A 26,500-nucleotide genomic window follows, 5' to 3' on the forward strand; every position below is an offset into this window, starting at 1 on the left:
ACCAGTTTTAGAATCCAAATAGATCTGTGGCTATACTCCTCGTTAAAGAACTGTGTGACGTCTGCTGCAACCAAAGTGCTTCGAATGCCTGTCTATTAAAAGACTCTTTCGTCAAATTTGCCTGGAGACTTCGAATGACATCTGATTGTTCTAATCTGGGACACCTCACCAACCAGGAATGTAACTCTCCAGGACTTACAACCCAGCTACTTATTTTATTCCTAAGAAATACAATTTTTAAAACTGGTTAACCATTGATTTTTGAATGCATGTGTGTGTGTGCATTAGAGTTAAGAGAAAGTAAGAAGTTATAAAGTCTTTAGACATAAATTTATCTTAATAGTGTTTAAAATTTAGTTTATTAATAAATAGTTAATTTGTTGTTATTTAAAGATACATGGTTTGTTCTGTTTTATTCTGGGGGTTACTAAAGTGTTTAATTTGGCTAATTTCTGGTAGGTGGACAAACTTCAATAATATGCTGTGACCTGTGGAGTATTGGGACCTAATTGACAGTGCATTACTCCCAACTTGATCTGTAGCACTACGATCCGAGGAAGAAGATAACCCTGGACATTGATGCCTCACAGAAAGGGCTAGGAGCTTGCATCCTACAGGATTGCATTCAGGTCCAAATGTTTATCCTCAGCACAGTCCAATTACTCAAACACAGAGGGTTAAACACTTGCTGTGGTGTTTGGAATCACAAGATTCTACACCTACCTGTTTGGTAAGCAATTCACACTGGAAACCGACCACAAATCACTGGAGATGATCTGGCATAAACCATTGATGAAATGCCTGGAAACCCAGCAACAGCATAACTATGCCTCAACTTCACTTCTCCTATCTGGAGAACTGCCAGCACCACAATGAGTCAGAACGGACAGGTACTGCCATGAGGCCAAGTACTCCTCCCCGAACAAGTCCTCAACATTGAGTCCCAATCTTTCAGCTGTGGAGGATAAGCAGAGGCAAAGGACACGCAATGTCCTGAAGAGGCAGAGGAGGAATGAGTTGAAGCATTGTCAATTGGCTCTTCGAGATGAGGTGCCGGAACTTTCCAAGAATGACAAGGCCCCAGAAGTGGTCATCTTGATAAAAGCAACAGAATATGTTAGCAAGCTGAAGGCAGAGCAATAGAAACTGAATGTAGAGAGGGAGAAAATTCAGAAAGAACAGCAACAGGTGAGATGAAAGTTCCCCGAGCAAGAGTTGTCAAACTGCTAAGATGACATATGGACTTGAGCCTCTATATTTGTAAATTTCACAATCTCTGTCCATGTGTAAATAATTTTGATGTTATCTAATTTTGTGTGTTTCTTACTTTTAGCATACAAGACTTATGTTTGGAAAGAAAGGGGATTGCTTTTAAGATCTTAGTATGCTAATGAGCATACATGTCTACATGTTAGTCTCACTCTATAACTGTAACACCTAGCGGCAGGTCCTGTAAATAGTTAGCTCTGTACTGTGTATAATAGTTTAGCTGTAAATAAACCTGTTTGAGATCTTCAACGAACTGGACTCCATGCATCTCAGTACATGTGTGAGACAACTTAAAAAGAACTCATATGGTGGCAGCTCCTCATTATATGGTGGCAGCAGTGGGTCAATCATACAACATAACTGAAAACTTACCTAGATCTCAAGGCAAGGATGAGCACTCATGTAGGCATGTGTAGTTGAAGTTTGCCCATAAGGGTGTTCTAAGATATAAGAGGCTAAACAATCTACACTAAGAAAAGCTAGAAAACAACCTGAAACCTAACACCCAGGAGCCAAATTATCAAACCATACTTATTTGAGCACACCTGAGGAGATCTGCCTTCACCATCTCTGCTTCATAAGCCAGGCTTAGACTGAGCTGTGCCATTTACTGAAACCTGACCTATAGACAAGGACTTGCTCAGGGCAGCCCTGCCTGTTTCTGTGAAAGCCACTACAGCATTGAAATTTCATGCAAGTGGCTCCTTTCAAACCATCGTTAGTGACATTTTCCACATTAGACAAACATTAGTCAACTGATGCATTAAGCAAGTCACAGAGGCCTTGCTTCATCAGTGGAACTACTTTTTGTCAATTTATACATAAACATATCCTTTTAAGCTACTATCAGTGATATCTGTCATATCAGTTAGACCTCTTCCACTGATGCATCAACAAGTCACAGAGGTCTTTATCAGAACAAAGATTTGTGTCTATTTCCCCCACTTTTAGCAGATGACAGGTTTCCTTGTATTCCTGGGCCTTACTAAGGGCAAATATGTTGCCTTCAAACCCAATAACAACAACCCCATGCCATATATGAATAGAAGACGCTTTTATTCTATTAACAATACCAACTTGCAATAATATAGCATTTTTAGCATAGTAAAATGTCCCAAGGCACTTCAGAGGAGCATTTATCAACCAAAACTTGTCATCAATTCACATAAGGAGATATTAGGACAAGTGATTAAAATCTACCTTAAAACCTTGAAAATTTTATCAACTTTGCTTCCAATTTCCATCCTTCTCTCACTTTTACATGGTCCATCTCTGACAAATCCCTTCCCTTCCTTGACTTCTCTGTCTCCATCTCTGGATATTCACTAATATTCATTAAAAGCCCACTGACTCCCACAGCTACCTCGACTATACTTCTTCACACCCTGCCTCCTGTAAGGACTCCATTCCATTCGCCCAGTTTCTCTGACTCCAACGCATCTGCTCTGATGATGCTACCATCCACAACTGCGCTTCTGATATGTCTTCCTTTTTCCTCAACCGAGGATTCCCCCCCGCTGTGGTTGACAGGGCCCTCAACCGTGTCCGGCCCATTTCCCGCACTTCTGCCGTCACCCCTTCCCCTCCTTCCCAGAACCGTGACAAGGTTCCCCTTGTCCTCACATTCCACCCAACCAGCCTCCACATCCAAAGGATCATCCTCCAGCATGATGCCACCACCAAACGCATCTTCCCCTCCCTTCCCCTGTCAGCATTCCGAAGAGATATTTCCCTCTGCGACACCCTGGTCCACTCCTCCATTACCCCCGACACCTCGTCCCCTTCCCACGGCAGCTTCCCATGCAATCGCAGGAGGTGCAATACCTGCCCATTTAACTCCACTCTCCTCACTATCCAAGGCCCCAAACGCTCCTTTCAGGTGAAGCAGCAATTTACTTGTACTTCCTTCAATTTAGTATACTGTATTCGCTGCCCTACATTGGGGAGACCAAACGCAGATTGGCTGACCACTTTGAAGAACACCTCTGCTCAGTCCGAAAGCATGACCCCAAGCTTCTGGTTGCTTGCCATTTCAACACACCCCCCTGCTCTCATGCCAACATTTTTGGCTTTGGTCTGTTCCAGTGTTCTGGTCAATGTCAGCTCAAGTTTGAGGAGCAGCACCTGATCTTTCTATTAGGCACTCTCCAGCCTTGCGGACTCAACATTGAGTTAAATAACTTCAGAGCATGACTGGCCATTTTTAATATTTTATTTTTTAACCATGTGCCTGTTTTTCATGTAGTCAGAGCTGCTTATTATTCTGCTGTTAACACTCTCTCTGGACTAATGCTTTGTCTTTCTCCACAAGCATTAACACACTCTTTGCCTTTGTCCCAGGACAGTTTTGTTATTTAATCTCTCCTGCCTTCTGCTCTATCACACCCATCCTCTTTGTTCTCTCCCCCACCCCCTCCTTCACTTGCTTAAAACCTAATTCTTTGCTAACCTTTGCCAGTTCTGATGAAAAGTCACAGACATGAAACATTAACTCTGCTTCTCTCTCCACAGATGCTGCCTGACCTGCTGAGTATTTTCAGCACTTCTTGTTTTTATTTCAGATTTCCAGCATCTGCAGTATTTTGCTTTGGCTCAGCTTTTAAAGGAGCATCTTAAAGGAGGAGAGAGTAGTAAATAGGAGAGACATTAAGGGGTGGAATTCCTGTGCTTAGGCCTCGGCAGCTGAAGGCATGATCACCAGGGATGGAGTGATGAAAATTGGGATGCACAAGAGGCCAGAATTGGAGGAACACAAAGACCTTGGAGGGTTTTAGGGCTGGAAGACATAACAAACATACAGACCACGTTAGACAGGGCCTGCCTGTAGCTTGTCTGTCAGTGGTTGGGAGTAATCTTTTTTTAAAAGCAGGCAGTTTAATCATTTGGATATAATATGAAGGGCAGCCTAATGTCCAGCCTTTGTTCCACTTTGTTGAGGAATAGCTACACAGTATGCACATAGATTGAGGTGCCATATGGATTTTGTGACAACACATCCAAGTTGCAGCCTCACATAACTATTACATGTGATCCAGATATGGCAGTTGGTGGTGTAAGATGTGGGGCCTGAATATTGCCTTGTCTGGATGATTGGTGTGTTGCATTGGCATTCATTTTATTTGAGTTGGCGCAGTTTAGTCAGTTCTATTTTCTTCAGGTTACAGTATGTTTCTCGTTTTCTCCCATGAACCACAGAACGCGAGGCGAATGCATTAATTTTGTTAGCTACCTGTTATTTTTACACATTACCTTCCTCTAATGCACATATCTAGGGTACCCTTGCTAGATCATGCAGTACTAGCATTGACCCTGGATGCATATCCATCCACTTCACTGCACTCAGCCACAACAATTGGCATCCGAAAAAAAGGGACAGCCCGTTTTGAACTATCGTGCTCTGGAAACCCCAGCTACTGTGAATGCAGAAAATGGATAGGGAGCAGAATATAATTATGTAAATGAACTGACTTTTTGTATCTGACAAAGTCAGTACACCTGCTCTTCCAGTGTGGAAGCACATGTGTGCATCACTTTCTTCACTTGGGGGGAATTGGCCCTATAATTAATCAACAAGAGAAAGCAAACCCAGCAATGATTGTTCTAAGAAGGCAAATGCAATGCTAAAGGATTAAATGTCTGGCTGTGAGCATTGTTCCACCATCAGTTTGACAGCAAAAAAATATATAGGAACAGGGAAGAAATGAAATACATCAATGAGGAAATAGATATATCGGGCTGGATTTTGTTTCCCCCACAGGAGTCAGGTTCTGTGGTGGGGGGAATGGAGGGGGCCTGAAGATGGGTCTGGAAGAGGCCCGCCATGGACCTCGACACCATGAGGGCCCAGCCCGATCCACCCGGCGGCAGCAAGGCTCCATGGCAGCGCCCCCAACGCTGAGCGACAGGACCGCAATTAAAATATTCAAATCAACAAAATGAATACATTTAAATAGACTTACCTGTGATCTTGAGGGCCTGCCCCGATCTTTGATGCACCGGCCAGCACTCCCATGCCTTCAAATCCCCGTCCAGGGAAACGCGGCACCACACTGGCGGGAAGGGGGGAGGAGGTACGATTTTCAGTGTGAAGGGTGGGGGAACGGGTCAAATAAATGCAATGGGTGTAGGGGATGTGGGAAGGGATTGGTGGCGAGCTCTTAAAATCCAGCTATTCTTTGTATAAGTTAAGAAGCCTTAAGCAGGACTAGAGCCTGGAAGATTTCTTTTCTTACAGAGTGTTGAATATGTGAAACAGAATCCCAGCAAATTTAATTAATGCCATTTCATTTTTCCCCTTCAAAAGCAGGACAAGATTGAAGGTTATAAGTACAGACAGAGCTGATTAAATACTTCATTGAATACAATGATTCCCATGCAGCTGGAACTATGAAGATGTCATCTGTGGGAAACATGAGGGCAGAATTGCATAATTGAACAGTAAGGATGATACAAACTGTGAAGGAGATTTCCTTGCTACCTCTGGTGGTTAGGAAGAAATGATGTAGAAATTTCTATGAGGAGATTAAGTTAGTTGTGTAGACTCCATTTGTGGACAGTTTGATCAATGACTGAATTAGACAAATAACTTTGTCTTTTTCACCAGACCCAGCCCCCTCTAAGAAAGAGGATGTACATTCAAAAAAACATGTAATTGATTTGACCTTTGGCATCTGAAAACAACATTAAGTTTTGGCATTATCTTGCAGAATGACCTACTGTTGTTTGTGTATTTTGAGCTTTAAATGCATCCAACATTTGATCTCCTTGTTGCTGAAGGTAAAGTAAACATTTTCCCTTTCACTCCCTTTAAGGTATTGCTACAGGCCCATCAAAACCAGCAAATGTGGGAGGCCTGCAACTGTGCTATTTTTCAGGTGCAAGGCCTAGCCAGGCTCCTGGCCTGATCCTGGATTCTGTCAGGCTACACAAAAGTCCGGGGGGAAGAAACATCACTGCACCCTCATCCTCCCAAGTAGCCAACAGGGCATCCATATGGGAAAATTAAAACTCTATAATTCAAGTTTATTTGTTCTTAGAGACCTATCAGTTGAATACTACTAGACTTATGAGTGCATTTTGCTCTCACATTAATCTGTTAGAGAAAGAGGAGGGGCGTGATTATTATGTTAGATTAGATTTCAGATGTGCCTTGAAAAAAGCAAAAAGATTAAATATCTTTACCCTGCTTTCTCTTTTTTTACATGTGATTCCTATTTGTACCTTGTTGCCATTACCTCATTTTTTGGGCTGAGAGTTAAATTTTTATGTGACTTAAATGTTAATGCTTTGTATATCAAATCTATTGCAGATGTAAGCTGTGAAGCAAGATGTAATTATTTCCTATTCATCCACCTATAAGCCCACAGATGAAATGATTAAAGTGTTTCACTCCCCCTAACCTTGGCTTGAGATTTTATTTTGCAAAGCAAATGAATAAAAATAGTACAAGTTATAAGCCTTAAAAACATTAATGTCCCCCTGTCTTTCTTGCAAGAGCAACAAGTATAACAAACTAAAAATTTCAAGTCAAAAATCATTGCTTAGCTTGCAAAAAATGATCTATTGCATTAACATATTGTTGCACCTCAGCATACCAATCCATATAACTGTGCCAATAATGTAACGTTAATGATTACTGCTTTTACATGAGCCACATAAAACTTAGTGCCCTATGAAAATGCATACTTTTTCAATATTCAGGCCTTTTCATTCTCACTTGCTCATCACAAGGAGTGGCTGACAGACTTAAGTATCGAGAAAACTGCCAATGAATGGAGTGGTGAGTGAACATCTTAATTGCTATGCTAACTAAATCTAACTATGACATTGAAAGGATACACAAAGCATCATTTTAAGAGCATAGGCGAAGTATTTTTCCATATCAATGTAACACTTTACAGCATGTTGGGTATTTTTGTTCTACTGCAACAAGCTTATTGAGTCAAACATATAGTAAATGGTAATTACTTTGATTATATTACTTAATTGACTTAAATTCAACAAATAATTACCCAGTATCAGTGTTGCCTACATCTATACAGACTTCTAACACTTAATACTGAATAGGGTCAGTGTGCCTCAATTGGTAATTGGAAAAGAGCTTGAATTACATCATGGCCTGGATTTTACCAAGCCCACAACATCAGGCTTCGTGGTGGTGGGGATGGGGCGGGGTGGGGGGTAGGGGGCAGTGGGTAGGGGGTGGGGTGGCCAGATGATTGTTCTGGCAGAGGCCCGCCTCGGACCTCGATGCCGGGAGGGCCCAGCCCAGTCCTCCTCAGTGGCAGCCCCCTGCCCTGCTGCTGGGTGACGGGACCTGCCATCTATATATTCAAATCAATAAAATGAATACATTAGCATAAACTTACCTTTAATCTTCCAGGATGCAGCAATCCTCAGTTCGGTGGCCGGCACTCCCACGCCTTCAATTCCCCGTCTGGGGAAAGCCGATGTGACACTGGTGGGGGTGGGGGGGGAAGAGTTAAGATTTTCAGTGCGGCAGTGGGTGGAGACAGGGTCAATAAACATTATGGGTGTAGGGGATGGTGGGAAGGGGTGAACTTTAAACTTTGTGCAGTCTGGGGGGGTGGTGGGGGGAAGGTTAAATTTAAAAGTTAAGTGTTTTGTCGTGGTGGGGGGGGGGGAAGGGCAAATATTTAATGTAATTGTTATTGGGAGGTGGGAAAGGGGCGTTAGAAATTTATTTGATAAATTTTGGGGGAATAGTGCTTTAAAAATTCAGGTTGACCGGCAGGGCTGGCTGCCCTTTAAAAATGGCGCCAGTGCCTGCGCACGGCAGCTGACGCCATTGTCGAGGACAGACAGCCCGCCCCCTCCATGTGATTGGAGCGGGGTGGGGGGGGGGGATGGTGGTGGGGGGTGTGGGGTGCGGGTGCCCCGGCTATTTAAATGAGCTCTTTGGCGTGTGGGCCGCCAGTTTTTGAGCTCGCTGCCGACATTGATGTCTTTTGTAGCATCAAGATGTCCCAAGGTGTTACACAGCCAGTAAATTATTTTTGAAGCACATCCAGGTTGTACATGGATATGAGAATGGCTCCACAAACAGCAAAAAGATATAAAACCAATTCATCAGTTTTGGAGGTGTTGGTTGAGGAATTAATATTGGCCAGGCCACCAAAAGAATTCTCTTTCCCTTCCTTCATAATGTACCATGGGACCTTTTAATATCTAATTGAACAGGCAGGCAGGACCACAGTTGGCCATCGCACCCAAATGATGGCATCTCCAGCAATGCAGCACTCCATCAATTTTACATTGAGGTGTCAGCCCACATTATGTCATCAAGTTCTGGAGTGGAGCTTGGACCCCACAGACTTCTGAATCAGAGATAAGGTGTACTATCACTGAAGCAGATAGACACCAACACTATAGCTGTGGGTTGGAGCTCCACTCCAGGACATAACCTTGGCTGGGACTCAAGTGCATTAAACAAAGAAACAGGAGTAGGCCATTCAGCCCCTCAAGTCCATTTGCCCTTCATTCAAATTACGATTGATCTGTACCTCAACTTCATTCATCAAACTTGCATCCATATCCCTCGATAGCCTGATCTAATAAAAACCTTTCAATCTCAGTCTTGAAGACTTAAATTGCCCCAGCATCCACAGCCGATTGGGGATTACTTCTAGGTTTCCACTAGCTTTTGTGTGAATGAGTCTCCTGATTTCACTCCTAGCTCTAATATTAAGACTGCACCCCCTTGCTCTGGATTCTCCTACCAGAAGAAATATGCACTCTATTAAATCCTTTAACAGTTTAAACACCTCAATTAGATAAGATTTTGACCTTCCACACTTAAGCAAATGAAACCCAACTTTATGCAACATGTCCTCATAATCGAATCCTTTAAGCCCTGTTATAATTCTGGTAAATTTGCACTGTATCCCTTCCAAGGCCAATATCACTTTTTTGAGGTGTGGTGCCAGAAGCTATAAGTCGGAAGGAGCCACATCCAGGCTCAGTATAACTGAAGCCTAATGTATTTCCCTTTGTACTCCGACCCTCTTGAGATAAAGAGATAATTCCATTAGCCTTTTTGATTATGTTTTGTACCTGTGAATTCGTTTTTATTGATTTCTGTACCTGGACATCCAAATCTCTTTGCTCCTTCACAAGGCCTTGGTTCTTTCCATTAAGAAAATATTCCAATTTGTCTTTCTTGGGTCAAACTTCCGCACATTAAACTCCATCTGCCATAGTTTTGAAGGCGGAAGGGGGCAGGACCAGAGGTGGGCAGGCCAGAATTTTGCGCTGCCAGCCAGTGTGCTGATTTGCCGACATCATGCTAACCCCCGAGTCATTTTCAAGAAGCCTGGGTTTGGGGCGAAATGGCTACCCGCCTTCAAGCGGCGAGTATCCAATTGAGTTAATTAAGGGCCTATTAAAGTCCCTCTCCCGCGCCGACTGGCAGGCCAGCGCTCCAGACAGATTTAAACCCCTCCCCCCAAATCCCAGTGTCCACATCTACAAAACTTACCATGCCTCTTAACTCATGGTCATTTACAAACTTGAAGGGATAGAGAATTGTATATTCATGTAACTGATTAAAATATATGGATGGTGAAAAGTATGGGCTAATAAATGAAAGTCAGCATGGATTTGTATAAAGCAAATCGTATTTGACTAACTTGATTGAGGTCTTTGATGAAGTAACGGAGGTGGTTGACGAGGGTAGTGTGGTCGATGTTGTGCATATGGCCTTTCAAAAGGCACCTGACAATACCACATAATAGACATGTTAGCAAAATTAAAGCCTGTAGAATTAAAGGGACAGTGGCAGCATGGATAGAAAATTGGCTAAGGGACAGAAAGTAGATAATAGAGGTGAATGACTGATTTTCAGACTGGAGGGAAGTTACAGTAGTGTTCCCCAGAGGTGTGTTTTAGGACTGCTGCTTATTTTGATATATATTAATGACCTGGACTTGGGTATACAGGGCATAATTTGCAGATGATACAAAGCTCAGAAATGTAGTAAACATTGAGGAGGATAGTAATAGGCTTCACGAGGACATAGACTGGCAAATGGCAAATAAAATTTAATGCAGGGAAGTGTGAAGTGATACATTCTGTTTGGAAGAATGAAGGGAGGAAATATGAACTAAATGGTACAATTTTAAAATGGGCGCAGGAACAGAGAGAGCTGGGGGTGTATGTAAACAAATTTTGGAAGGTGACAGGACAAATTAAGAAAGCTGTTAAAAAGCATATCAGATCCATGCTTTTCTCAACGGGGAACAGAGTACAAAAGCAAGGAAGTTATGTTAAACTGGGTTACGCCTCAGCTAGAGTATTGTGTTCAATTCTGGGCCTTGGAGAACATCAAGCAGCTCTTCCTATTACCTGGCCAACATTCGCCTGGAATCACACCACTAGTCATTTGTCTAGTTGCTGTTTGCAGGATGATACTTGTGTGCACAATACTTAGTAAAACTGCAGTTTAAAGTAAGTTATGGTTTGTGAAGTGCCTTGAGATATTTTGGAGAGACATAATGTGCTATTGAATTCAAGTCTTTCTTCTTTCTATTATTGTTTAACCATATTGAGAAATTGTTTTTGTTTACAGACCAATTGATGTAAATGAAGTTTAATCTTCTTAGGCCATGAAATTAATTTATGTCAGACACAAGATTACACAATAAAGGTAAGATTTTAGTCAAGGCTTTCACTGTGAGAATTTGGGGGGATAATTGGGAAGTCGATATCACTGTGTTACAACAGTAAGATCTCTTTCTGCCCACTACACTCTTTGTTATTACTAAGATTTGCCTTTTCTATGAAAGAATATATGACACATTTTCCTCTTAAATCCTGTTGCTGAGAGCCATGCTCCAAAACCTCCCCCACTACAGCTCTTATCTCACCACTGTGGATGCGATTACTCTCCCACTAGCTCGTTATCATGCTGAGGCAACTAAAACCTGCTCCTGTGTGGTCAGATTGCTAACTCAGCAGTATGGGAGAGTGATTTGCATCCTCCATTGCTTTGGTCTCATCCACTGATGTTCCCATTGATCCTTCCAATGATTTGCACCAAGTTTCTTCCTCAGGCTTTAGAATTTACTTGATACTTAAATCTCCCACAGTGAGAAATTGTTCTCTTCACTAAGTACCATTACGATAGCTGATCAATTTGGTAGATGTATTACACCTGTCAGTTCAACTTATTGTCATGTAAAAAAAAATTGTAATTGAAAGCACCAAGTTATCAAAGCTTGAATTCTACTCATCAACTTGACTTTTTGAATGAATCCAGTGGTGTTCAGGTAGACATCTTCAGAATTGCATAGACTGCTGGTCTTTAGGATTGTGATATCATAAAGAAGTGTCTGAGATATCTAACTTGGTGCAAATGCTGTTTTTCAGTTCCAAATTTGTGACTGTTACAATCTTCAAGATCAATTTTCATATTCCTAATTTGCATTTGGTGGCATGACTTTAAAACTCCATCCCATTTTCTCTCTGTACTTTTCTCTTGGTCCAAATCACAGACTCACTAGCAAGTGCTCACCATGATTTTCTGTCCATTCAGAAGCACGTGGCTGAATTTCCTATGTGCCCTCACAGCAAGCTAATCCCTTCTTCAGTGCCTGAAATTTGGAAAATTATCCACTTGAATGCTGTTTAAAGAAAATCTACAGATTAAGTAGAAGTAATGGCTGTTCAACATATACTGTTATTTCTTGTCACAACTGTATTTGCTCCTCAAATTATGTTGGTATGGAGAAACACTTGTGAGGATGACTGAAATGTTATGGATCCTTGATATTTGTGTCAAGAGCACAAGAGCTACTGTAGCTGCAAATTAACACAGTATTAATCTGGAAAGGATGTCAGGGAAGAAGCTGTACACACGAGTCAATTTTGGTTTCTTCATTGCTCTGGTTGCACTAGAAATGGGATGGTATTGATTGGGGGATAGAGCAGGATTTTACACTAGTTTCACAGATCGAAAAATTACTCAAGTTTTTTTTATTGAACTCTCTGAAGTAGGCAGGATTATTTACAACGTTGGATACCAAATACCCATCATGCCCCTGGAAACCTAGCGGGAAAGAGGCCAGGAGTAAATCTGCAGGTGGGAGGACTTTTTAAAAAGGTCTGCAGTTTTTTCTATTAAGTGTTTCAGGCCTTTTAAAGGGCATTCTGGTATTTTTATTTTAGTTTTTTTGCTGACACTTAGCCTTCCATGTGCTTTTTTCCCCAGCTGTCATTGATTTGTTTTCTTTCATGCTAGCTCCCTTTATTGGCATCAAAGGGTTTCTAAATGTTCAGAGGCAGAGTTGTGGGAGGAAGCCAGGGAGATCAGTCTGCCCAACATTTCTCTGTGCCTTTCTGTAAACACCAGTATCACAGACTTCCTTTGCTTGACTGGGTGAGTTTCGAATTGAAATCATAACTCGCCCATGAAAAACTGCCCCTTCAGTTAAAAATTCTCTAACGCAGATACCTCAGTAACTTTTATAAAACAGTTATTCATCTTTTCATCTTCTTAAAGAACTGAAACTTGGTTAATTCAATCAATAGCTTTTCCAGAACCTAGTCCCTGTATTAGTTTAATAACATGCCTTAAACATAAATCACAATGCAAAGATGGTAAAGTGGATGTACATTGATGCTCTCCAGCCATACTCCCTGAAAGCAGCCTCCACACCTCCGAACCTCTGACACTAGATCACTATTCATTCCCTACACTCTCTGAGCCACCATTAATGCTGAGCGCTCAATCATTTTGCCACTTTAGAACTCACTACCTAAATCAAATCTGCCTTCCCACCTCTCTCCTCTCCTTCAAATACTTCCTAGAAACCTATCTCTTTGATCGTATGTTCGTCCCCCCCTCTTATCCTCCCTCATTTCCTGCTCAGCATCCTCCTCTCACCCTTGTATAACACTTTAAGACATTCTTCTTTGTGAAGGGATAATTAAAATGGAAATTGTTGTTAATTCCACATTGACAGCATATGTTCCTGTCTCAATTAATGGGCTTGTGTCCAAGCTCAATTATAATCACAACCTAAAGCGTAAGGCATCAGTGGTTATTGTGAAGGATAAAGGTTCTCAGTTTCTTCAGCTTTTAAGACTCTTTTCATTCATGGATCTAACTCAAGGCCTTTGCTGCTGTCTGGCAATAATAGGCAATGGGAAAATCTCTCTGGGAGAATAATTATGATCAGAATGTACAGATATACAACCAGGAAATACACATCATATTCCATCTGACCGGAGCCAAAGTTCAAAATTCTAACACTTCTCAATCACTTATTCACGGAGAGACATTTAGGTACTTCCTCAATTTTCTGATATACCATTGTCACCTTGGGAAGTGTGTTCCAAACATTTATCACCTTCTGTGTAAAGTGTTACGACCAAGGCAGGAACAACGCACTGTCAATTCAGTCCCATCATGCCACAGGTTACAGTATATTATTAAAGTTTTCCCACCCAACCGGAAAACAGCCAAATTAAACACTCCAGTAACCCCCCGAATAAAACAGACCAAACCAGGTATCTTCAGACAACAACAAATTAACTATTTATTAAAACTAAACCTTAAACTCCATTAAGATAAACCTATGTCTAAAGACCTTACAACTTCTTCTTTTAACCTAACTCCCCCATTTACACACAGACACTTAAAAATCGATGGTTAACTGATTTCTTTTAAAAAATTATGTTTCAAAAATTAGCTTTTTCTTAAGAATAAATAAATAACTCGGTTGTTAGTCTTTGTGGGTTACGTTCCTAATGGGTGAGGTATCCTAGTGTAAAAATAATTGAATGTCACTCGAAGACTCCACATAGATTTGATGAAATAGTCCTTTAGTTGTGTACCTATCATAACCTCTGCATCACCAACTCGTTCTTTCATACTAAACACTGTCACCAGGTTTCTTGGACACACCCGAGATCACGTCGTTGGCACCACCTGGACTTCATCGTCACAAGGCGAGCCTCTTTAAACAGCGTTCAAATCACCCGCAGCTTCCACAGTGCTGACTGCGACACCGACCACTCCCTGGTTTGCAGCATGGTTAGACTCAAACCAAAGCAGCTGCATCACTCCAAGCAGAAGGGCTGCCCGCACAGCAACACTAGCAGAATTTCTTATCCACAGCTGTTACATAAGTTTCTAAATTCACTTGAAAAAGCCCTTCAAAACACTCCTACAGGGGATGCAGAGACCAAGTGGGCACACATCAGAGACGCCATCTATGACTCAGCAATGACCACCTATGGCAAATGTGTGAAGCAGAATGCAGACTGGTTTCAATCTCACTTTGAAGAGCTGGAACCTGTCATAGCCGCAAAGTGCATTGCACTGCTGAACTACAAGAAAGCCCCCAGCGAGTTAACATCCGTAGCACTTAAAGCAGCCAGAAGCGCTGCACAAAGAACAGCCAAGCGCTGCGCAAATGACTACTGGCAACACCTATGCAGTCATATTCAGCTGCCCTCTGATACCGGAAACATCAGAGGAATGTATGATGGCATTAAGAGAGCTTTTGGGACAACCATCAAGAAGATCCCCCCCCCCCTCAAATCTAAGTCAGGGAACACAATCACTGACCAACGCAAGCAAATGGACCTCTGGGTGGAGCACTACCTAGAACTTTACTCCAGGGAAAATGTTGTCATTGAGACCGCCCTCAATGCAGCCCAGTCTCTGCCAGTCATGGATGAGCTGGACTTACAGCCAACAAAATCGGAACTCAGTGATGCTATTGATTCTCTCGCCAGCGGAAAAGCCCCTGGGAAGGACGGCATTACCCCTGAAATAATCAAGAGTGCCAAGCCTGCTATACTTTCAGCACTCGACAAACTGCTTTGCCTGTGCTGGGACGAGGGAGCAGTACCACAGGTCATGCGCGATGCCAATATCATCACCCTCTATAAGAACAAAGGTGACCGAGGTGACTGCAACAACTACCGTGGAATCTCCCTGCTCAGCATAATGGGGAAAGTCTTCGCTCGAGTCGCTTTAAACAGGCTCCAGAAGCTGGCTGAGCGTGTTTACCCTGAGGCAAAGTGTGGCTTTCGAGCAGAGAGATCCACCATTGACATGCTGATCTCCCTTCGCCAGCTGCAGGAGAAATGCCGCGGACAATAGATGCACCTCTACGTTGCTTTCATTGATCCCACCAAAGCCTTTGACCTCGTCAGCAGACGTGGTCTCTTCAGACTACCAGAAAAGATCGGATGTCCACCAAAGCTACTAAGTATCATCATCTCATTCCATAACAATATGAAAGGCACAATTCAGCATAGCGGTGCCTCATCAGACCCCTTTCCTATCCTGAGTGGCGTGAAACAGGGCTGTGTTCTCACACCTACACTGTTTGGGATCTTCTTCTCCCTGCTGCTCTCACACGCGTTCAAGTCTTAAGAAGAAGGAATTTTCCTCCACACAAGATCAGGTGGCAGGTTGTTCAACCTTGCCCATCTAAGAGCAAAGACCAAAGTACGGAAAGTCCTCATCAAGGAACTCCTCTTTGCTGACGATGCTGCTTTAACATCTCACACTGAAGAGTGTCTGCAGAGACTCTTCGACAGGATTGTGGCTGCCTGCATCAAATTTGGCCTAACCATCACCCTCAAGAAAACAAACATCATGGGACAGGACGTCAAAAATGCTCCATCCATCAATATTGGCGACCACACTCTGGAAGTGGTTCAAGAGTTCGCCTATGTAGGCTCAACTATCACCAGTAACCTGTCTCGTGACGCAGAAATCAGCAAGCGCATGGGAAAGGCTTCCACTGTTATGTCCAGACTGGCCAAGAGAGTGTGGGAAAATGGCGCACTGTCACGGAACACAAAAGTCCGAGTGTTTCAAGCCTGTGTCCTCAGTACCTTGCTCTACGGCAGCGAGGCCTGGACAACGTATGTCAGCCAAGAGCGACTTCTCAATTCATTCCATCTTTGCTGCCTCCGGAGAATCCTTGGCATCAGGTGGCAGGACCATATCTCCAACACAGAAGTTTCTCGAGACGGCCAACATCCCCAGCATATACACCCTACTGAGCCAGCGGTGCTTGAGATGGCTTGGCCATGTGAGCATGGAAGATGGCAGGATTCCCAAGGACACATTGTACAGCGAGCTGGTCACTGGTATCAGACCCACTGGCCGTCCATGTCTCTGCTTTAAAGATGTCTGCAAACGTGACATGAAGTCCTGTGACATTGATCACAAGTCGTGGGAGTCAGTTGCCAGTGATCGCCAGAGCTGGTGGGCAGCCATAAAGGCGGGGCTAAAGTGTGGCGAGTCGAAGAGACTTAGCAGTTGGCAGGAAAAAAGACAGAAGCGTAAGGGGAGAGCCAACTGTGTAACAGCCCCGAGAACCAATTTTATCTGCAGCACCGGTGGAAGAGTCTGTCACTCTAGAATTAGCCTTTATAGCCACTCCAGGTACTGTTCACAAACCACTGACCACCTCCAGGCGCTTACCCATTGTCTCTCGAGATAAGGAGGCCAAAGAAGAAGAAGAGTCCTTTCGTAGATAAGCATTCAAAGCACTTCAGCTGCAGCAGGCATCAAACAGTTCTTTCAACGATGAACACAGCAATAGGTCTACTTGAATTTTAAAACCGACAGTCTTTTGGTAAAAAGCTTTACTGCAAGTTCCAGAAAACACAATCAGTCAAGACAGATTCAATCTTGAAGCAAAGATTTCTTAGATTTGAAGTAAAGAAAAAGGAATTTTGCTACATCCAGCAATAGAAATGGTCTCTTCAAAGGTTTTTTTCCCTCCTTCAGCAATTAACAGGCCTGTAGCTCATTGTAGAATTTCTGCTGAGAGAAATAGACAGCTCTTTACTTCAGTAAGCATGCTTCGCTGGTGTCTCTCTAAACTGGTTTTAGATGTTTTTTTACGCACAGTTAAATTGAAAGATTATACCATGTGACCTCCTCATGCTCCTGCTGTTGCCTTGGTAACAAGTGCAGCTGGCACACTGTTTTCAGAAATCTAATTTTTCTCTCTGTCTTAAAGGCACACTGTTTCAAATAGAGGAGAAAAAAAATACAGTTCCGTGACAAAAGCAGTTAAATCTAAAATTTTGTCACCTCCTGTTTTGAGCCTAATCATATGTTTATCTCAAACAATTATTTAGTGTTTCTTTAAAATCTTAAAATTTGATGAGAATTTTCCTGTGCCTTATTCCTTTAGTATAAATTTTTCCTGCTCCCTTAGTTTCTCTGCATAGCTCAGATTCATAATCCCCAGCATCAGTTTACTGAATCTTCATGTACCCTTTCCAAAGCCAGGTTGTCCCATCTATAATACAATGACCAAACTGTAGATAGTACTCGAGGTCTAACCCATGCATTATGTTACAGAGTCATTATTTTGTCACTAAATCTAGTTGCACTAAAAATATTTGCCAAATATTAGTCATTGGCCAAGATCAGCAGCGTAGCTAATGAGGTCTTTTAGGATTCATAGCACTCTCTGACAGCTACCCCCAAAACAAGAAAGAATCAGAACAACTGGCATAACACAAAAATGTATAAGTCAGCTCAACTGTTTCCTCTTTACAACATTTGATAGAGCAGAAGAATGTCACAAACCATTGGAGTGTGACAGAAAAGCCTAGGATTGTTCAGATGCTGTTTAAGAACACCAAGAAGATGAGGCGATGCATTGTGTTCTCAATCAAGTCATCTTATTCACATGTATGCCATAGCACTTACTAGAAGGATTCGTTCAGAAACATGCATTTATATAGCGTTTTTCACAACCACTGGATGTCTCAAAGCACTTTACAGCCAACGGAGTACTTTTGAAGTGTAAAGACTGTTGTAATGTAAGAAACATGGCAGCTAATTTGCACACAGCAAACTCCCACAAACAGCAATGTGATAATGACTGGATAATCTGTTTTTGTGTTGTTGATTGAGGGATAAATATTGACCAGAACACTATGGTAACTGCCCTGCTCTTCTTCAAAATGGTGCCATGGGATCTTTTACATCCATCAAAGTAGGCAGATGGGACCTCCGTTTAACGTCTCATCTGAAAGACGACACCTCCGACAGTGCCGCACTCCCTCAATACTGCACTGGGGTGTCAGCCTCATTATGTAACAGTATGTGAAATTCCAGTTTTTAGATTAGGAAACATTTTCAGCATCACCAAATTTAGCTTCTTATTTCAGTGAATTTGCTGGGAGTATGTGTTAGCTCAACAGTACAATATGACATAACTCATCACATCTGTTTTCTCATCTGTGCCTTCTCCTGATAGCATTGTGCTGTACTATATTCAGAGCAAGGTCCCCTGGAATGTGAACCCCGTCAACCCTTCTGGCACCCACCTCCTGAAAAAGCAGGTCAACTTTCTCAACCATCAAAGTGAGTGTCACAGTCAGTTTAAGTGGCTGCATCCCTTAAGTAAGAACTTCCATCTTATAAGAGGCTGCATGCTTGTGACATGAGACCAGATAGGAAAGCACTTCTTCCCCCTCCTCTCCTCAGAAGTACAATCTGGTGGCCAAATCACCCTCTCTCCAAAGGAGGAATACCACCTCTGCTAAAATTGTGCAGGTATATCCAATGATATTTGGTATATTTGTGCCAATTGTTTGCCAAATTCCAACTGACAGCTGAGGCATGAGAATGCCATACTTGGAGAATGCTAATTTCACTCCACCCCCATGCCAATATCCTTGTAGGAATGGGCAGAGGCTCTGTCCTCACAAACTATGTCTGAAACTGGTACTTAAGACAATTTATGGCAGGAGTCCACTTTAGCAAACATGAAATTTCTGAACCATTGTTCACAACATTTTAAAAAGAGAGATTGGACAATATTATGGTCAAGTGAAGAGATGTCAAAGGGCTTCCCTCTCTTCCCTCTCCTTGTTTGACCACAACAGGTTTAATTCTTTCTTAAAGTGGATGTACTGGTCAATTCAGTAGGTGTTTGACTACTTACTTGCTATGATCATAACAAGAACCAATCGGACAGGTTTTCGTGAGTTTAACAAAGAAAGAGGTTAACTTTATTGTACCTAAACCGAACTAATGAAAATAATAAACTACGCGCCAACTTTCACTCATGCACACACACTAGAAGTTTACACACACATAGATAGGTAATAGAGTGGGGAAAGGTAATTTGGTTGAGTTAGGTGGGGTTTGATGATTCGGCTGGCTTCTAGCTGAATTCGGTGGTCCTTAGGCATTTATTTTGAAGATGTAGATGACTGGTTCAGTGGGTCTCCTGGAGACAGCGATGCAGACGATTTCCTCCAACAGGGTTTCTGATTGTAGCCAGAGTATGCAAAGATGGTCATTCAACAGGCGGAGTTTGAAGCTTGTGAGCTGAAATGGAAAGAGAGAGAGAGAGAGAGAGAGAGACACTTACACTTGAGTCTGCACGTATCAGAGTCCAGAAGCTTCTCCTCTGCTGTAGAGAAAGCACCAGCTTAAAACCACAGATGAAGAGGGGCTTGTCACATGACAGTCACTCAGTGATTCAAAAATAGCAGTTAGCAGTATTTCTCTCTTGTTGAAAAGAACAGGTAGTTCCCCTAAACATCCTGGGTCTTGGTTCTTGCTGGGAAATGAGCAGACATTTCACCACCCTCCTCACAAGCCTTGCAATGTGGGATTGTGTTGCACATTAGGTAGCTATCTTAAGTTGCCAGCAACCTTATCTTCTATCTGTCTTTTTTAAATGTCTTAAAAAATACATAAATTCAGATATCCAGTCGGTGGATTAAGGAAAATTATCATTCAGCAAAACAAGTTGGCATGACAACATATATAGCTATACTTACTGGATTGGTTTGCACAAAATAAAATGTGGCCATATATTCTCATGGCATATCAGCCTGGAATGAAATTAGATAATGTTGTTGAAATGCTACACTTTGTCAATATCTCGCAATGATTCTTGAAAACATTGTGTAATTATCCTCAAAACATGTATTGATATCACTGACATTTCTACATGTATGGGGTTACAGAATTTGCTTATTAGTGCACAAAAAGGAAGTTAGATGTTGTATCTTATGGCAATTAACAGCTGAGGGACACGATGTAATAAGAATGTGAGTATCTGTACAATAGTATAGATTTGGCAATCACAATACATTTTAAGTCTTAAATTATTTTTTTATGGTATTAACTTCTAGAGATTTTTTTGTCTTGTTGGGTTTGTATTAGTAGCACTGTAGGGTGTTTTAGACTCTGGTTAAGGTTAACTAACAACTCTTTATTAGTTACAGTTACTTAATACTCTCAGCAAGCCACCTAAACTAGCGTCCTTTGTGCTGCGATACCTTTTTCTTTTCCAGCCTATCTCATGTGACTATTACACCATCACTCGTAGAGTGGGAGGGGTCTCACACTGTATTTGGTATTAACCAGTTAAATCCTTATATTACAGTTTTCACTTGGTCTGAAAACACCAGAGGCACTAGAGGAGTATAGAAAGTGTAGGGGGGTGGTGCGGTACTTAAAAGTAATTAGGATAGCCAAGAGGGGGCATGAAAATATACTGGCGGGCAAGATAAAGGAAAATCCTAAGGCGTTTTATAAGTATATTAAGGGCAAGTGGATAACCAGGGAAAGAGTAGGGACCAAAGTGGCATCTGTATGTGGAGCCGGAGGACATAGGTGAGGCTTTAAATGATTACTTTTCATCTGTATTTACTATGGAGAAGGACGACGTAGGTGTAGAGATCAGGGAGGGGATTGTGATATACTTGAACGTATTAGTATTGAAAGGGAGGAAGTATTAGTTGTTTTAGTGGGCTTAAAAGTGGATAAATCCCCAGACCCAGATGAGATGTATCCCAGGCTGTTATGTGAGGCAAGGGAAGAGATAGCAGGGGCTCGGACACAAATTTTCAAATCCTCTCTGGCCACGGGAGAGGTACCAGAGGATTGGAGGACAGCGAAGTGGTACGATTATTCAAGAAGGGCAGTAGGGATAAACCAGATAATTACAGTCTGGTGAGTCTAACATCAGTGGTAGGAAAACTATTGGAAAAAATTATGAGGGACAGGATTAATCTCCATTTGGAGAGGCAGGGATTAATTAGGGATAGTCAGCATGGCTTTGTCAGAGGGAGATCGTGTCTAACGATTGAATTTTTCGAGGCAGTGACTAGATGTTTAGATGAGGGTAAAGCAGTTGATGTAGTCTACATGGATTTCAGTAAGGCTTTTGATAAGGTCCCGCATGGGAGATTGGTTAAGAAGGTAAGAGCCCATGGGATCCAGGGTAATTTGACAAAGTGATTCTTGACAACACAGCTGGCCGCTGACATCATCAGACTGCATCAAGATGCACACATGCGCAAACGGGCTCCTGCTGTCTGCGCGTGCGTAGCATTACGGATTGCCAGTACTGATTGGCACATGCGCAGATGATGTCATCGCGTTACGCGGGGAAGCGGAGGGGGTGGCGGGAGAGCGGCCGAAGACCTTGGTGGCGGTGTGTGTGGGTGAGCTCTCATCCTCCCCCCACCCCCAGCCTGCTCGCTCTCCTCCTCTGCCTGCTCGCTCTCCCTCCCCTGCCCACCCGCTCGCTTGCTCTCCCCCCGGCTTGCTCGCTCTACCCCCCCCCGCTCGCTCGCGCTGTCCCCCTCCGCCCGCTTGCTCGCTCCCCCCCACCCGCCTGCTTGCTCGCTCCCCCCAACCGCCCACTCACTCACTCACTCACTCTCTCCCCCCGCCTGCTCGCTCGCTCTCTCTCTCCGGCCATTGTGTGCTGCTATGTGTTTACTTTGCCTTTGTGTAATTATTTGAGCAGCGCCATCTTTAGTCCTGGCAACTGCCAGAACGTCACAGACTGTGATGTTTCAATAGCACAGGCTGCATTTGCACATGTGCCCGTGCAGCGCCACCTAGTGGTTGTGTTGTCAGCAAACGCAACCTTTGGCAAATTGGATCCAAAATTGGCTTTGTGGCAGGCGGCAGAGGGTGATGGTCGAGGGTTTTTTTTGCGAGTGGAAGCCTGTGACCAGTGGTGTACTACAGGGATCGGTGCTGGGACTCTTGCTGTTTGTAGTGTACATTAATGATTTAGACGTGAATATAGGAGGTATGATCAGTAAGTTCACAGATGACATGAAAATTGGTGTTGTCGTAAATAGTGAGGACGAAAGCCTTAGATTACAGGGAGATATAGATGGGCTGGTAAGATGGGCAGAGCAGCGGCAAATGGAATTTAATCCTGAGAAGTGTGAGTTGATGCATTTTGGGAGGACTAACAAGGCAAGGGAATATACAATGGATCGGAGGACCCTAGGAAGTACAGAGGGTCAGAGGGACCTTGGTGTACTTGTCCATAGATCACTGAAGGCAGCAGCACATATAGATAGGTTGGTTTGGAAGGCATATGGGATACTTGCCTTTATCAGCCGAGGCATAGAATATAAGAGCAGGGAGGTTATGATTGAGCTGTATAAAACACTAGTTAGGCCACAGCTGGAGTACTGTGTACAGTTCTGGATGCCACACTATAGGAAGGATGTGATTGCAATGGAGAAGGCGCAGAGGAGATTCACCAGGATGTTGCCTGGGCTGGAGCATTTCATCTCTGAAGAGAGACTGAAAAGGCTAGGGTTGTTTTCCTTCAAGCAGAGAAGGCTGAGGGGGACCTAACTGAGGTATACAAAATTATGAGGGGCATTGATAGGCTACATAGGAAGAAACCTTTTCCCTTAGCGGAGGGATCAATAACCAGAAGGCATAGATTTAAGGTAAGGGGCAGGAGGTTTCGAAGGGAGTTGAGGAAAACTTTTTTCACTCAGAGAGTGGTTGGAATCTGGAACACACTGCCTGAAGGGGTGGTAGAGGCAGGAACCCTCAGAACATTTAAGAAGTATTTAGATGAGCATTGAAACGCCGTAGCTTACAAGGCTACGGGCCAAGTGCTGGAATATGGGATTAGTATAGTTAGGTGCTTGATGGCCGGCACAGACACAGTGGGCCGAAAGGCCTGTTTCTGTGCTGTATAACTCTCTGACTCTGTGACTCTATGAATTATTTACTGATCAGGCCATCCCTTCCACTATCTCTCTCACATTTCAAAACCTCAACAAGACTGCCCAAATGCTGGGTCAGTAGATGCTGTGAGAAATAGTGAAAGTTTAAAACGTGGATGTAAGCCCAGCACAGTCTCTCAACATTTGTGGAGAAATGTATTTCTTGCAGTTACACAGTTCATCTGTCTGGGTATTTGTTCCTTGGACTGATGCAGAAAAATGTTGTAATGGAATTGCTCCTGTGACCAGGAGATAACCGATTAGACTAAGAAAAGGCTTTCAAACTTTAGCTTAGATATTATCTCTATGACAAATGAATGCTCTCCATCCTACTCCATGGATCCTACATAGTGCCAATATTACATGCCAGGAATCCACACAGCAATTGAAAAGCCAGGATATCTCACCTTGTGCTCATGAGTCAGGGTAGATGCTTTACCACATTCAGCCAGATCATTCATTTTTAGTGGAAAATTTATGGATCTGTTTAAGCTCAGAGGTCATTCAGGCATCAAACAGAATTGCCTATAGAACCAACCACTTTGCACATGGATTTATCAAGTTGAAACAGCCTTTGACCAGTCAACGTGTGATATCTATCTACAGCCAATCTTCAGGATACCTGAAGACACTGGAGACCATGCCTACCATAGCTATTTACGTGACTTAATGATTAAAGAATTTGGAAGTAAGCAGCTTAATAGGAATGGGGTGCAGAGAGCAGCAGACGAGTTTCATGGGAAAGATGAGCTCAGAGAGTGCTTCAGAGAAGATGGGAGGGAAACTACAAAACAATATAGATTCAAGGCTGGGGTAGGTGAAAGCCTTGGGAGAAGTTTGGATTGGTAGGCAAGGGGGAAAGGTTAAGAAGCAGAGGTAGATTAATTGCTTGTTTGAATCTCAATGACAAAGAAGTTCATGAGATCCTCCTACTTGTTGAGGAGAGTAGGGGCTGGTAGTGCTTGATGTGGTTCAGCCAGGCCCAGTCGATAGATGGCTAAATCAATTGTGCAGCACATAAGGGTGCAAAGACAGGGGGATTGACCACAATGATTGAGATTAAAGGTATGCTGGGGACAAGGGGTTAAATGTGAACTGAAGAGACTAGTTGAGCAAATCAACAGCTGCAGAAGTATTGTAGCCAATGAAAGGTCAAAGGCTAGACAATTGAGAGTCAGAAAGAGCAGTTGGTAGTCACATCTGGGGAAGTTCTTTTCCAGGAATGGACACAGAAGGAAGTGGGATTTGAAGGGGGTGGAAACTGTAGGTGATTTGGAATGCAAGGAAGCGGTTCACAAGAACAAGAAATAGGAGCAGAAGTAGACCATATGGCCCATAGAGCCTGCTCCGCCATTCAACACAATCATGGTCTTCAATTCCACTTTCTGGCCTGCTCCCCATATCCCTTGATTCCCTGCAAGACCAAAATCTATCTATCTATCTATCCCAGCCTTAAATATATTCAATGATGGAGCATCCACAACCCTCTGGGGTAGAGAATTCCAAAGATTCACAACCCTTTGAGTGTAGTAATTTCTCCTCATCTCAGTCCTGAATGATTTGCCCCTTATCTTGAGGCAGTGTCCCCGTGTTTTAGATTCCCTGACCAGTGGGAACAATCTCTCAGGTTCTACCCAATCAAGCCCTTTCAGAATCTTGTATGTCTCAATTAGATTGCCTCTCATTCTTCGAAACTCCAGAGAATATAGGCCCAATTTAATCAGCCTCTCATCATAAACAACCCCCTCATCCCAGGGACTAATTTAGTAAATCTTCGCTGCATTGCCTTCAGTGCAAGTATATCTTTGCTTAAATGTGGAAACCAAATCTGCACACAGTATTCCAGGTGCGGTCTCACCAAAGTCCTGTACAATTTTAGTAAGACTTCTTTATTCTTATACTCCAAACCCCTTGCAGTCAGGGCCAACATGCCATTTGCCTTCTGAATAGCCTGCTGCACCTGTATGTTAACTTTGTGTGTTCCTTGTACGAGTACCCCCAAGTCTCTCTGAACATCAACACTTACCAGTTTCACACCTTTTAAAAAATATTCTGCTTTTCTATTTTTACCACCAAAGTGAACAACTTCACACTTCCCTATATTATACTCAATTTGCCATCTTGTTGCCCACTCACTTAACCTGTCTATATCTCTTTGCAGCCTCTCTACGTCCTCCCCGCAGCTTACCTTTCCACCGAGCGTTGTATCATCAGCAAACTTCGATACCTTAGACTCTATCTCTTCATCTAAGTCATTAATATGGAGTGTAAATAGCTGAGGCCCCAGCACTGATCCTTGTGGCACCCCACTATTCACTGCCTGTCAACTTGAAAATGCCCCATTTATGCCCATTCTCTGCTTCCTGTCTGTTAACCAATCCTTTATCCATGCTAATATGTTATCCCCAACACCATGAGCCTTTATCTTGCTTATTAATCTTTTATGTGGCACCTTATCGAATGCCTTTTGAAAATGCAGGTATACTACATCTACTAGTTCCCCTTTATCTACCCTACTAGTTACATCCTCAAAAAACTCTAATAAATTTGTCAAACAGGATCTCCCTTTAGTACAACCATGCTGACTTGTTCGAATCATACTATGCTTTTCCAAGTGCAATGTTAAGACTTCTTTAATAATAGTTTCCAGTATCTTCCCAACGACTAATGTTTGACTAACTGGCCTGTAGTTCCTTCTTTTCTCGGTACCTCCTTTCTTGAAAAGCGGTGTAACATTTGCCAACTTCCAATTTGATGGGACCATTCTTGAATTTAAGGAATTCTGGAAAATCATAGCCAGCACACCCACTATCTCTGCAGCTATCTCTTATAGAACCCTAGGATGTAGGCCATTTGGTTCCGGCAACTTGTCAGATTTTAGTCCCTCAAGTTTCTCCAATACTTTTTCTTGGCTGATATCAATATCCTTAATTTCACTGCCACTTCTCTTCCAGGAATGCCTACCTTGAAGAAGTTCTGCTCTTCTCTGACGGGATTTTTGTTTGTCGCTTTTACCCTATTCACCTTCATTGCTTTATTTCCCTCCTGGTGTTTGATAAAGTGTCTACCAAAACTCATTTTCATAGCCACATCTCCTTCCTCAGTGACTGTCTCCAGCTCCGACTTATTCCATGTGGATTCCAACTGCAGTTTCACCCATCATGTTTTGAATCCACCCAGGATTAGAGGTATCTCAGAGAAATACAAC

The sequence above is a fragment of the Heterodontus francisci genome, chromosome 27 (genome assembly GCF_036365525.1).
Source record: "Heterodontus francisci isolate sHetFra1 chromosome 27, sHetFra1.hap1, whole genome shotgun sequence".
Classification (NCBI taxonomy): Eukaryota; Metazoa; Chordata; class Chondrichthyes; order Heterodontiformes; family Heterodontidae; genus Heterodontus; species Heterodontus francisci.